Raw genomic sequence first — 12636 nt, 5'->3', positions numbered from 1 at the left:
CCATAATCTTTGTACTATTTAGTGTGTTCCAGAACAAGAAAAGAAAAAAAAAAAGGGGGGGTGGAAGACAATCACTTTACATGTGATATTATGTATTGCTCCCTATATAAAGTGAATTACTAAGCCATTTAATGAGGATGATCTAGTTTTATTTGTTAGGGAATAAGGGCTTCATTACTTTTACTCATGGGAGATAGCACCTTCTGGTGTTGGCAGCTGCCAGATTATATCAGCACCTGCCAATAATTGTTAGCAAGTTGGTGAAATATTGACAACCTTATGAACATCTGTGATTGATACTGCCTGTCCTAAGACATGTGGTCTGAACTTCCTAAGGTCATGGAAAACCAGTGTAAAATTCACTTAGTCTCTTGATTATTGTCCTTTTGAGTTTCTAAATTTCAATTTTCCATCTTTAACTCATAGAAATATTTTAAAAATTAACTATAGAACAATCATAGAATCATGACAAAGATTTTAGCAAGTTCATATATACCTCACGCTTGCAATTTATTTCTCACATCTTACAGTAGTTGTCATGATTAATGAGCTGATATTGAGTGCTTTTGTTAACTGAAATCCATCCTACACTCAGATGTCTATAGTTTTCATCTAATGTCTTTTTTCTTTTCAAGGATACCACTCAGAACATTATATTTCTTTTAATTTTCATGTCCCTTAACTCTCCTCTTGCCTGTGACAGAGTCTGAGATATTCTTTGGTTTTGATAACAGTTATGAGGTGTTCTGGTCACATATAGTGAAGCATCTTGATCCATTAGAATTTAGCTGATTTTTTTTTTACATTTATTTACTTATTTGTTTGGTTTTATTTTTACTTATTTATTATTATTTTCTGGGTATGGCTTATTACCCATAACATAATAATCAACTGTTACATCCATTTCCCAGTCAACATCATGATGTCATTCTTTTTTTCTAAATTTTATAATAAAGTATATTTATTCAACAATGATAAATTTGAGAATTGTCACATTGAATGACAAATAGCAAGCTTATCTGTGCTTACAGACTACTAGCATGATACTCTTTGAGATTCCCAAAACTTTCAAAATTGTCTACGTTGTCACTATTTTAAAGATTTTTTTTTTCCTGAAAGCATGGCTAAGGTACTGGAGAGGTTTCTCGGTGGTTAAGAGCGTTCAGTGCTCTTCCAGAGAACTCGTTTTTGATTCCTAGCACCCATGTAAGGTTGCTTGCAACCACCTATTTCTCTATCTCCACAGCATCTTAACCCCTCTTCTGGCCACTGTGGACACCCACAAACCCAGGCACAATGTCTTTTTGTCTATACGTATACATAAATTAAAATGAAAACATAAAAGATTTTAAAAATGTGATTAAACTGGAAATATATATTTTCTTAGTCCATGATTGCCGTATTGTATTGCAAGTACATGTTAGCAATGTCTATCTTATTTAGAATTTGTATTGCTATCACGAAACACTATTACAAAAGCAAGATGTGGAGGAAATGGTTCATTTGTTTTATATATCACAGTCCATTGACAAAAACCAAGGCAAAAGCTCAAACAGGGAAGGAACCTGGAGACCATGGAGGAATGCTGCTTACTATTTTGCTCCTCAGGGCTTGCTCAGCCTGCTTTTTTTTTTTATAGAATTCAAGACCTGCCAATCCAGGGAAGACATCATGCACAGTGAACTGCGCCATCCCCCATAAATTTCTAATTAGGAAAATGCCATATACCCTCTGGTAATGGGCAAAGAGATACCTTGCTGGTGGTGTTGTTCTTCTATTAGTCAGGGGCAGGGCAGTTGGCAGTCCTTTCTTTATCCTAGCTTGATGCGTGCTTTGGTGGCCAAAGCTGTTTCTGCCAAGACACATAAAAATCAAAGCAAATCCAGACAGCGCAGCACAGAAGGAAGACAGACAAATATCTACTCAGACTGGTTTATTCTTGCTAGAGATCATTGGAACAGCCCGCTGGGTTGTGGGAGCTGGCTAAATTTCTGCCCATCTTCCTTCAGGCTGTGCTGTCTTAGATCAGTCAACACAAGAGTGTGACTGTGGAAGTGTAACTGGAGAATGTGTCCACAACCACCTGGGTCCCGGCGTGGCCCCTGGGTCCCTCTCTGAACTGGTGGGATGATCTGAGCTCAGATCTATCCCAGACCCACACTCTGGGCTCCCCCTGGGCCATCAGACACTGACACTGTTTCTCTATAGCCCACAAATCTGTCAGAGAGGGAGAGAGAAAGAGTGCAGGTACTGCATGGCACAATAGGCTGCGCTGGGCTTTGAATACTGTGCCTGTGTGGTCGCCAGCCCCTGGTGCTTTCTGTGAACTGGAAGGGCAGTCTGAGGCCATATCCACCCGTTTTCCTGTGTTTTTCCTAGTCCAGAAGATCCAGACTCTGGTGCTTCACCGCCCACAGTTGAGTCCCAGATAACGAATGTGTGATAGAGAGCAAGGCTGCAGCTTGCAGGAGGGTATGGGTCCAGATTCTAGTGACTGCGCACCCATCCTCTGTGGGCCAGTTGCATGGCCCGAGGCTAGACCCAACTGTGATTTGCAATGTGTGGACCTCTCTCACCTAGGGCTCTCCAGGTCTTGTGGTCTGTCGCTCCCAGCTGGGTCCCTAGTCTCCATGCTGCAGATCTTACATGTTTGGTGCTACCATCTTGGATCCTCTGTATTTACTTCTTAACTGACTCAATTTTATATTTACATTCATAAAAAATTTTACTTGATATTGTGATTCATAATAAAAAATATATGTCATTTTCTTTCAGGATCTTTGACCTCAATCTCTTGTGAATCATTTCAGTTACAAACTATATCCTTTTGACATAATTACAATCCTTTTTCTCTTCCTTTCTTTCTTTGTCCCCTTCTCATCTCCTCTTCCTCTTCTGTTCTCTCTCCTCTTTCTGCCCCACCTCTTCTGACCTCTTTTATTCTCTTTGTTTTGTATTTCCAGGAAGCCCAGCATATTTCAGGATCATCTTAAATACTCTATCACAAACCTAGAATCAGCCATTTATCCAAGAAGCCTGTTCCTTTTATTAGGGAAGAGGTTTGGAAACAAACATTTTTATATGTTTACTGATATTGAAGTGTTGTTACTTGTAGCCCTTGGATAAAAATGAAACCCTTGTGTGTATATATTAATTAAGTTACAAATCATGTACATATATTTAAATATTTGTAGATGTATCCACCTATGTTAATAAAGTGCATTATTCAACTATAATTCACTGCCACTTGGAATATTTTAGAGCCTTTTCTTGCTTATCTGTAAATTTCTACGCCAACACTGATAGCATAACTTCTGTAATCCACCACCCATTTACTTAATTATTAATTCTAATATATATATGTATATATATTTGTGTATATATGTATATATATATATATTAGAATCAGAATTGATAATATATTTGTGGTGTGAAACTGGCTTATTAACTTGGTTATTTTATGCACGATTTCTTTGCTTTTAGCCTTATAGATTCTATACATTTCCAAATTTATTTAGGTTAGTAGTTTGTTACTTAAGCTCCCTCAATTGGGATTTTTTAGTAAGTTTGTGATGCTCATTCTTCATTCAATGCTTGAATGCATGCACTAACATTATGCTTTGTGCTGTAAAATTCTATTGGTTTTGATAGATACTTAAAATCTTGTATTCACCCTTGAAGTACTAAACAATATAGTTTTCCTGCCTTAGAAATCCCCTGATAAGCAACCTAATCAATTTTCACTTCCAAATCACTAGCAACCAGAGATGTGTTACCCATCTCAGTACTTTTGCCTCTTCCAAAACATCATAAAATTGCCATCAAACAGTATGTAGCCTTTTGAGACTGGTTTCTTTTACATAGCAAAATATATTTAAGATTCATCTGTGCTTGCTGTGGCTTGATAAGTCATTGCATTTTATTGCTACAACAAAGTTCTGTATATTGATGAAGCAATTTGTTATTCACTTAGCCATTGAAAGCCTTCTTTGACATCAGTTTGGATCATGGCAGGCAGAATTACTGTAAATATTTGTATGTTATAATTTTATGAAGTTAAATTCTTAAACAAATTTGATAAATACTAAAGAATGTAATTCCTGGATCAGGTAGTAAGCTTATACAAAGTTCTGGAACAACCCATAGTACTGCTTTCTGAACTATCTGTACTTTCCACTACCAGTAAAGAACAGCTTCTATTGTTCTAAAATCTTGTCATTAGTTGGTGTTGAATTTTGAGCATTTGACAATTCTGACAAATATGTAATTGTATATTCATACTTTATTTTCCAATTCCTTAATGAGTAACAATTTGGAGCATCTTTTAATATTTATTCTCTCTCATATCATTTTGCTTTGGTTTGTTTTTAGGCAGGAAGGCCTATGTTCTGTAGGCTTTCTGAAACACAAGATGCCCCTGCTCAGCTTTGAGAGCATTGCGGTTATCAGCATTTGAATCTGTCTATGGTATGGAAGACACAGACAGGATGTACAGCTGCACTCTTCTTTTTTTTTTTTTTTTACATTTTTTTATTAATTTATTCATATTACATCTCGATTGTTAGCCCTTCCCCTATTTCCTCCCATTCTTCCCTCCCTCCCACTTCCCCCCTTCTCCCCTCCCCTATGTCTGTGATTGAGGGAGACCTCCTCCCCCTATATATGCACTTAGAATATCGAGTCTCTTCTTGGTAACTTGCTATCCTTCTTCTGAGTGCCGCCAGGCCTCCCTTCTTGTCTACAACAGCCTAAGGACTATCTTTAATCTTTTATTGACCTCAACTCAGCCCCAAATGGAATCCATAGCTTTGATCTAAAAAATAATTTCAGGACTAGCCAGAATGAAGCAGAATTGGAGTTTAACAAAATTACATAAATATATGCTTACGTATGATGATTAAGACAGAAAGATATTTGGATTTCTTCACAGTAGTCATAGGTAGAATTTTGGTGAGTTTGAACTATTATATTTAAATAAATTGGGCTAAGAAACCCAATGAGACAACAAAGTGGTTCACAATGGGTACCAAACAATATCCCAGCTGATAAAGCAAATGTCTACATCACAGGATGCAAGAGAATGTATAGGGGAGGGATGAAGTTGTATTCAAAGTCATAGATAAGCAGTCCATAAGCCTGAGTTTTTCCTGTTTTAAAATAAAATGTCTATATATGATTATAATATTACTCTAATAACTAAAGAAATATTGTCTCTGTATCTACAACATTCACAGCAAATGTTAATTATTCAGGAATTCTTGCTTCTCAGCTGGCTTCCCAAAGATTACTGTGTCAGAGGCCTTTCTCCTCTCCTACTCTTTGTCTCTATAATTTTCTTTATCTTTTTATCATGCCTCAAAACCATGTGAAACAATATATTTGCCAATTTTTTAATTGAGTTGATTGATTTCTTATAGTTGTGACTTTTTAAACATATTTTTATGTAAATATGTTATCAAATCAGTGTTGTATAAAAATTTCCCTCTTATAACACTGCCTTTCATAACATATTATCTTAAGTATAATGACATTCAACCTTTAATTCATCGATTTTGATGTTTGTTTTGAATATTAAAATGTAGAAATAATTCTATATTTTAACATATTTTTACTTCAAAAGTTATATTTTTTTATTTTATAGTTAATTTTATGATAAATTCTAAGTTAATTTGGGGGGAATTTACAAGGTCGGTCTATGTATATTTACTTGCATATACTAGTAGATTCCAACTTGCTTTAAAAAAATTCCTTTCTACACAATAACCTTTCTTTTGCTGATAGTAAAATTTTTTATTAAGTAAGAAATACCACATCTTAAAAATATATTATAGCCATATAAATTAAAGCCTTTAAAAGGCTCAAAAATTCCTTAACTTCCATGCAATTTGTCCTAAAAAAAAAATACACTTTCTTTTCTAATGTGTTTTTCTTTTTTTATTCTTTTTTATTAATTAAACATATTTTGTTTTTTACATATACATTTATATTATTATACCTATATACAATAAACTACCTATAGCAAGAAGAATCATGACACAATCAGCAATTATATAAATGTTATATTCTTAGTGTTTTGGCTATTTGTATTTGACAGCCTTGGTGTGCCCAAATTCTGAAATGTAAATCAATCTCCATCACATCTTGTCATTATCATCTTAAAACATCTATCTAGGCTTAAAAGCATCTTAACCCCTAAACAACTAGGCTTAATTGTAAAACTAAGCTACCTATTCCTCAAATCCATCAGAGACTTGAGAAGGAATAAACTTGATTAGCTGAGTAGGCCAGGAGTGCAGGTTAGTGCCCTTGTTTTTTTTTCTTAATATTTTATTTTGTTTTGTTTTGTCAGATTAGTTTGTCTTTATGTGCTCTCTATACTGTTATATTGATCTATGTGGCTATTTCTTTGCCAATGCCATTATATCTTGCTTAATGTAGCCTTCTAATAAGTCTTAAAATATGTTAGCATGAATCCTTTAACTTTGTTTCCAATGATGTAATAGCTATTCTTTTTCTGTACACTTTATTATCAGTTTGTCAATAGCCATAAAATAGCATCTTGGGATGCCTATTAAGATAGGACTGAAACTATTCAATTAGGAATAATTGATATATACAGATATTGCCTTATTAAGATATGAACACAGACTACCTTCCTACATATTTAGATTTTGAAAGACTACAGAAATGCTTTATCATTATCAGCATATAAAACCTATAGACATTGTGTTCAATTTCTTTATAAGTATTTCATTGTGAGGTGGCTACAATTATAAACATATTTTCTTAAACTTAAAGTTCCAACTCTGTTGGTTCTGTTTCTTCACAATTAAACTTTATTATACAACCCAACCATCTTACACAAGAGGGAAAAAAGGTTAAAGGGAAACAAGAGTAAACCTTCAGGTATCCATTCCAGGGAATGGGTCCCTAGGTGTCTCTGGCCTGTTCGCTGATCCTTTCCCTGATCAAGTGTGCTTCAGCTTGATCTGAACCTGCTGCCTCCTCTTGACCTCCCTGCCTGTCTCTCACATGCTAGGCCCAGTCTCCTCCTCCCTTCAATGATCGATTAGAAACACAATAATCCGGGTGGAGTCCCCAGTCAGCTTCCTGAATTCCAGGCCCAGGATGGCTCCACCCAGTCTATCTCAAGGTTAATCTCAGGGAGTATCAGTGGTCCAAGGGCAAAGCCCGCCAAGACTGCTTTCACCTGTGACAAAATTTACAATCTTTCCCACACAACTTATGTATTTTTTCTTTTCTTATCTTACTGTATTAGCTAGGTCTTCTATTTTGAGGTTAATTAACACTGGTTTGAGAGAATATTTTTGCTATCTTACCATACTTAGGATAAAACATGCAGTTTCTCACCTTTATAATGTTTGTGGTGATTTTTATAGATGTTCTGCTTCTATCATTTCCTAGTTTGCTGAGAGGTTTTAATCATAAAAGAGTGTTGAATTGTCCCAAATAAATTTCTGTTTAAGTTGTTGTTAAGATATATTTTTGTTTAATCTGCCCATAAGGCAGGATGCTTGAATTGATTGACATCTGAATGTTGAGGCTGGGTTGTGTTTGGTTATTATCTTGCAAAACATGATAGTCCGCTAAGCAAGGGTTCAGATGTTGTGACTAGAATCATTCAATACACATACTAGAGTAGGAAGCATATTTTTTAAGACTCAAGAAAGGCATTTAGAGAGAGCATTATGAGGCATTTAGAGAAAGAATCATGGATTATGGCAGAAGAAGAAAGGCTTGCAAACCAGCAATGAATGGAGAGACAAAGGCATGGTTTGACCTTCCTACTGTCACCAAAGGATTAGTCTGTCCACATGTAAGATATAAGAAAAATACAAACAACAGAATCTTTTTAAAACATCATTTGAATTTATCTTGCAATTATAGAATCAAGAAGCCATTCCATAACACAGAGTATCACATGACCTGAAAGAGTGGTTGATTTCATAAAGAACGATCAAAATTATTTCTTGTAAGGTGGAGACAGGAAGACAGAACACTAAATAAATTGTGGGGTTAAGATCAATCTAATGTTCCAGATTCCTCTTTACCAGAGTAGAAAAACAAGAACTTGTTTTGTCATGCAGATTAAGACTGATATACTTTCGAAAGGATGAAGCTAAAGAATTTCACCAGGCAAACATCAAACATGAAATTCCATTCTACTGTGTATTTGGTATATGGTCATAATATAAAGTTATTTTCACACATAGTTAAATTTCATTTACTAATATTTTTGAGGATTATGGATGGAAAATATTGTTCTTCAATCTCCATATCCTGTAATGTTGATGTGAAGATATTGATAATTTCATAGTTTGTGTTAAGAAATATTCCTTCTGTTTTTATTTTATAGACTATATTATGGATATCATTTTTTCATTAAGCATATCATAAAATTCCTCAAAGTAGGAATACAAGCTTGATGATTAATTTTTACATAGTGATTAATTTGATTTCTATTTAAAAATAGATATAGACCTTTTCAACATTTTATATGAATTTTAGTTTATGTACTTGAGTAATTGTTTTATTGCATGTATGGATTCATGTCAATTTAAGATATATATTATATTAATATCACATACATATATATTCCATAAGATTATGATGATGTTACTGATAGTCAAGTCATCTGTATTTTGTATTTTTTTCTCTTGGTTAGTCTGGTTAAAGTTTTGCTAATTTTATTGATTTTCCAAAGAACTTATTGTGTCAATGATTGTCCCTATACATTTCTAGTATTCAAAATACTTGATTTTTGTTCCTGATATTATTACTACTATTATTTAATTAGGTTTAGATTCTTTTTTCTTTATATTCCTAAGGTAAAAGGTCAGAAAATTGACAGAAGATATTTTTTTTTCTAAGATGCCTGCATAGTATGTACTCCTGTTAATGCTGACTTTTCTGAAGCCCTCAAATCATGTTACATAATTGTTTTAACTTAAGGCTCTCATTTTATGTGTATCTCTTGAGGCTTCCTGTTTGATCTCTGCGTAGTCTAGAAGTGTGTTGCTTAACTGCCAAATGTTTGTGTATTTTCAGATATGTTTCTGTTATTGCTTTCTGGTTTAATTCCATTGTAGTTGGATAAAGTAACTTTTCTAGATCTTCTTTAAGTATGTTAAGATACACCCCATTGTCTCAAATGGCATCTCTTGGGATTACTTAACAGTTTGAGAAGAAGGTGTGTGTTCTATTAGTGAATGGAATGTTTCATACCTTTGTAGAGAGCCTTCGACATGTTAACAGATCTTGGCACTGGCACTAGTATCAGCTCTTCCCTCTAATTTTGATACTTGAGCTTGCTCTTTGATCTCAATCCTACAGTATGAGAAGGAATCGCTTCTCTTTTGCTATCCTTATTATATGGAACACGGTAATGACTTCCAAGTTCTTTGTAAGTCGGAGAGGAAGCTGAAAATCCTCAGGAGAAAACAATTTTGAGTTACTTACTAGGTGGTAAATATTAATAACAAAAAATATTTAAGTAACCTACAAGTAAGTCCAACTCCAATAGAAATAGTCAATGAGATACAATGTTATTCCTGTCTAACAATACCATGTAAAATATTTTCTACAACGTCATGGTTTTATTGTTTTCCTGATAAGTAAATATATGTACATCATAGGTTCCTATTATTATGGAGCTAATGCCAATTATAGCTAGTGTTCTTATATTCCATATATAATATTTAACATTAAATTTCCATTACAGTGCTGTTATGTGACTTAAATTTACACAGTGAAATATTTTAGGGAATACTACTATCCAGTCTTAGGCACATGTTTTAATGAGTAAGGTAAGTTTTGCCCTCATTAACCCCCTTGATAAGCATGCTGCACATAGTTTTGATAGCAATAGAAAAAGAATATTTTTAAGCAAAAATCTGTCATAAAGAATAAAATTAATTCAAATTCAGTTTAAGAAAAACAATGTTGCTGATTGCTAATGCCTAAAAAAAGACTCAGTCTATTCCAAAATGCAAAATGCTGCACTATTCACTCACTGCAAATGAAATCCACCAGAAGATGCCCCAAAGAGCTTGTGCCTTCTTCAGTTGAGTAACCATCTGGAGTATATGTATCCAAATACATCTCCCATGATAAAAGAAGTTGGCTAGAAGAATCAATAGGATATTCTTTTGCCTCTGTGACTTAAAATCAAAATTGCCAGTCATTCTTATATTGTGTTGACATAAATCAAAACTATTTTTTGAGATTTTTTCCTTCTCTAAATTTGTGACTGAAGCTGGGTTATTTATCTTTGTATATTTCATCCTAGTATTCAAATGAAATGCTACATGGCTTTTAAATGAGAAAAATATTTCAATTGCATGAATCTTATTTTGCAGTTGAACTCTGAGCTTTAGAAATATTAGATGTTTCTTTTGTGAAAAGGACCTAATACACAGTTATAAAATATTCATGATCAATATCACATAGAAGAGACAGAATTCACTAAAGGTAGTGAAAACCACATGACAGCAAGAGCAAACTGTTGAAAATCTCTGCAAATGGCTCTACAGTGAATAGAAAAAGTATTTTTGAACCTAGACCGCTACAGTGGTTCCCTTTATTTACAGAGCATATTTTCCAAGACACTCAGTGGATTCCTGAAACTTCAACTAGTACTGAATCTTTCATATGTAATCTATATGCTTTGTAATATCATCACATGATTAATCTGTCATTTTAGGTTATATACATGAGGCCTTCTCTGTATCATTACTCTTGTGCTTTATGGGTCACTGTTAAATAACATAAATGTCTGTTCAACACAAGATCCATGATCATATGAGACAGTTGATATGACAGCTTAAATGATTACTAAGTAGCTAACAATTGGGTAAAGTAGACAGTGTCAATATTTTGGAAGAAGTGATGATTCATATTCAATTATAGAGTGGAGTAGTGTGAGATGTCATGCCACTTCAAGCAGTATACAACTTAAATCATAAATAATTTATTTCTAGAATTTCCTAGTTATTATTTTAGATTCTTATTAATCATACATAGCTGAAATGACTTAATGTGAAAATGAAGAGGAGGCTATTATTTATCTATGCTCACTATTATACATTCCACATTCCAATTCAAGAAGATAAGGATTTGATTATCATAGTTCTCTATGCAAGAACTAAGCTGAGCTCTGACCTGTTTCTAGCTGGGAAAATGTCTCCTGGAAAGGATAACAGCACCACTTGTATCTTATCACACTCCCAGTTCTTCATCAGTAAAGCTCACCTCTAAGTAAAGATAGATGAGAGTCTCCTTTCTCTTAAGCAGTTTCCACTTTATGATGCACAGGTTTGACTTTGGGAATGGCACAGTGGAAATGCTGGAGTCCTAGTCATACTTTCATCTCAGGAAGTTGTGGTTTCTGGAGAGTAAAGAAGAACCATAGGTTTTATAGACGTCAATTTTTGCTCATCAAAATATATGGGCTATTAGGTCATTGAGAATAGATTTGACGTGAAAGCTAATCTGTAGGTCCACCTAGCAGGCAAGAGAGAATCAGAAACAAAACCTTGGAGAGATTTCCTCTTGTGCGCAGATGAACAACAGCATATTGGAAAATGCTGATCTCAGAAACTATTTATTCAAAGGAGCTAAAGTTTGATTGGACTTGCTTCTACAACAGTTTATCCTACAGCACTGTGATAGAAAAAGAGAGGAGGAACACTAGATGGCTGAAATAACACTCAATATCTCCACAATACAAATATATATATACATATATATATCACATCACATAGTTTCTAGAGTATTCTAAATCCAGCTGTACTGAACATAAAGATTAACCCTCAGAATATCCAAAGCTCTAAACAAAAGACAAGTATGATGAAAAAAATCTATAATTAGATTTATCAAAATAAAACTGAAAGACAAAAAAAGTATTTTTAAAACAATAAAGAGAAAATTGGCTTGATACTTAGAAAGGAATTTCAATAAGGCAAACATCTAACTTCTCCTGTTGAAAATCAATTGACCAAGGCTTTACCATCTTATGTATGGACTTTAAAATATATTACATTGACCTATATATTTATTCTGAGGCAAGTGTCACATTCTCTAGTACTTAAAAATTGCATTATTCTGACTTCTTTATTTGCACATGAACTTGAGAATAAGTTTATTAATTTCTATAAGTAAGCCAGATGTGATATAAAACTGTAACAAAGAAACTATCCAGAAGTATTATTTTATGGAAATGTAGTTATTTACATCAATTTATTAAAAAATATGTTCTCTTTGTAATGGGAACACAATGAAAATGGGAGATTATATTATCAAGGCTTTGACTGAATTTGGAATCTGAATAAAATCAAATATGACAAGACAGTTTTAGAAACTGATAATAAGGGCTAGAGATATGGCCCAACAGCTAAGAGCATTGATACTCTTTCAATGGACAGAGGCTTGATTACAACATATACTTGGTGACTCACAATCATCTGTAACTGCAGCTTCAGGCACTCAATACTCTCTTTTGGCCTCCAAGAGCACCAGGTAGTCACAAGGTGCATAGACATATATAAAGACAAAATACCTTTACCTGTAGAATAAATTTTTAAAAATATTTTTAAAAAGATGTGATGGAAATTGATT

General features: G+C 33.8%; 1 non-coding gene across 1 annotated transcript; it reads left to right on the top strand.

Moving 5' to 3' along the window:
* The first annotated feature begins 1726 nt into the window (after positions 1 to 1726).
* On the top strand, positions 1727 to 1868 carry LOC127186055 (small nucleolar RNA SNORA48). The gene has a single exon (XR_007830308.1). It is a non-coding gene; the product is annotated as a small nucleolar RNA SNORA48 (small nucleolar RNA).
* The last annotated feature ends 10768 nt before the right edge of the window (positions 1869 to 12636 follow it).

The sequence above is a fragment of the Acomys russatus genome, chromosome X, assembly GCF_903995435.1.
Source record: "Acomys russatus chromosome X, mAcoRus1.1, whole genome shotgun sequence".
In the NCBI taxonomy this organism is placed as follows: Eukaryota; Metazoa; Chordata; class Mammalia; order Rodentia; family Muridae; genus Acomys; species Acomys russatus.
Note: the sequence above shows the minus strand (reverse complement) of the source record. Positions and strands in the feature narration are given on the sequence as shown.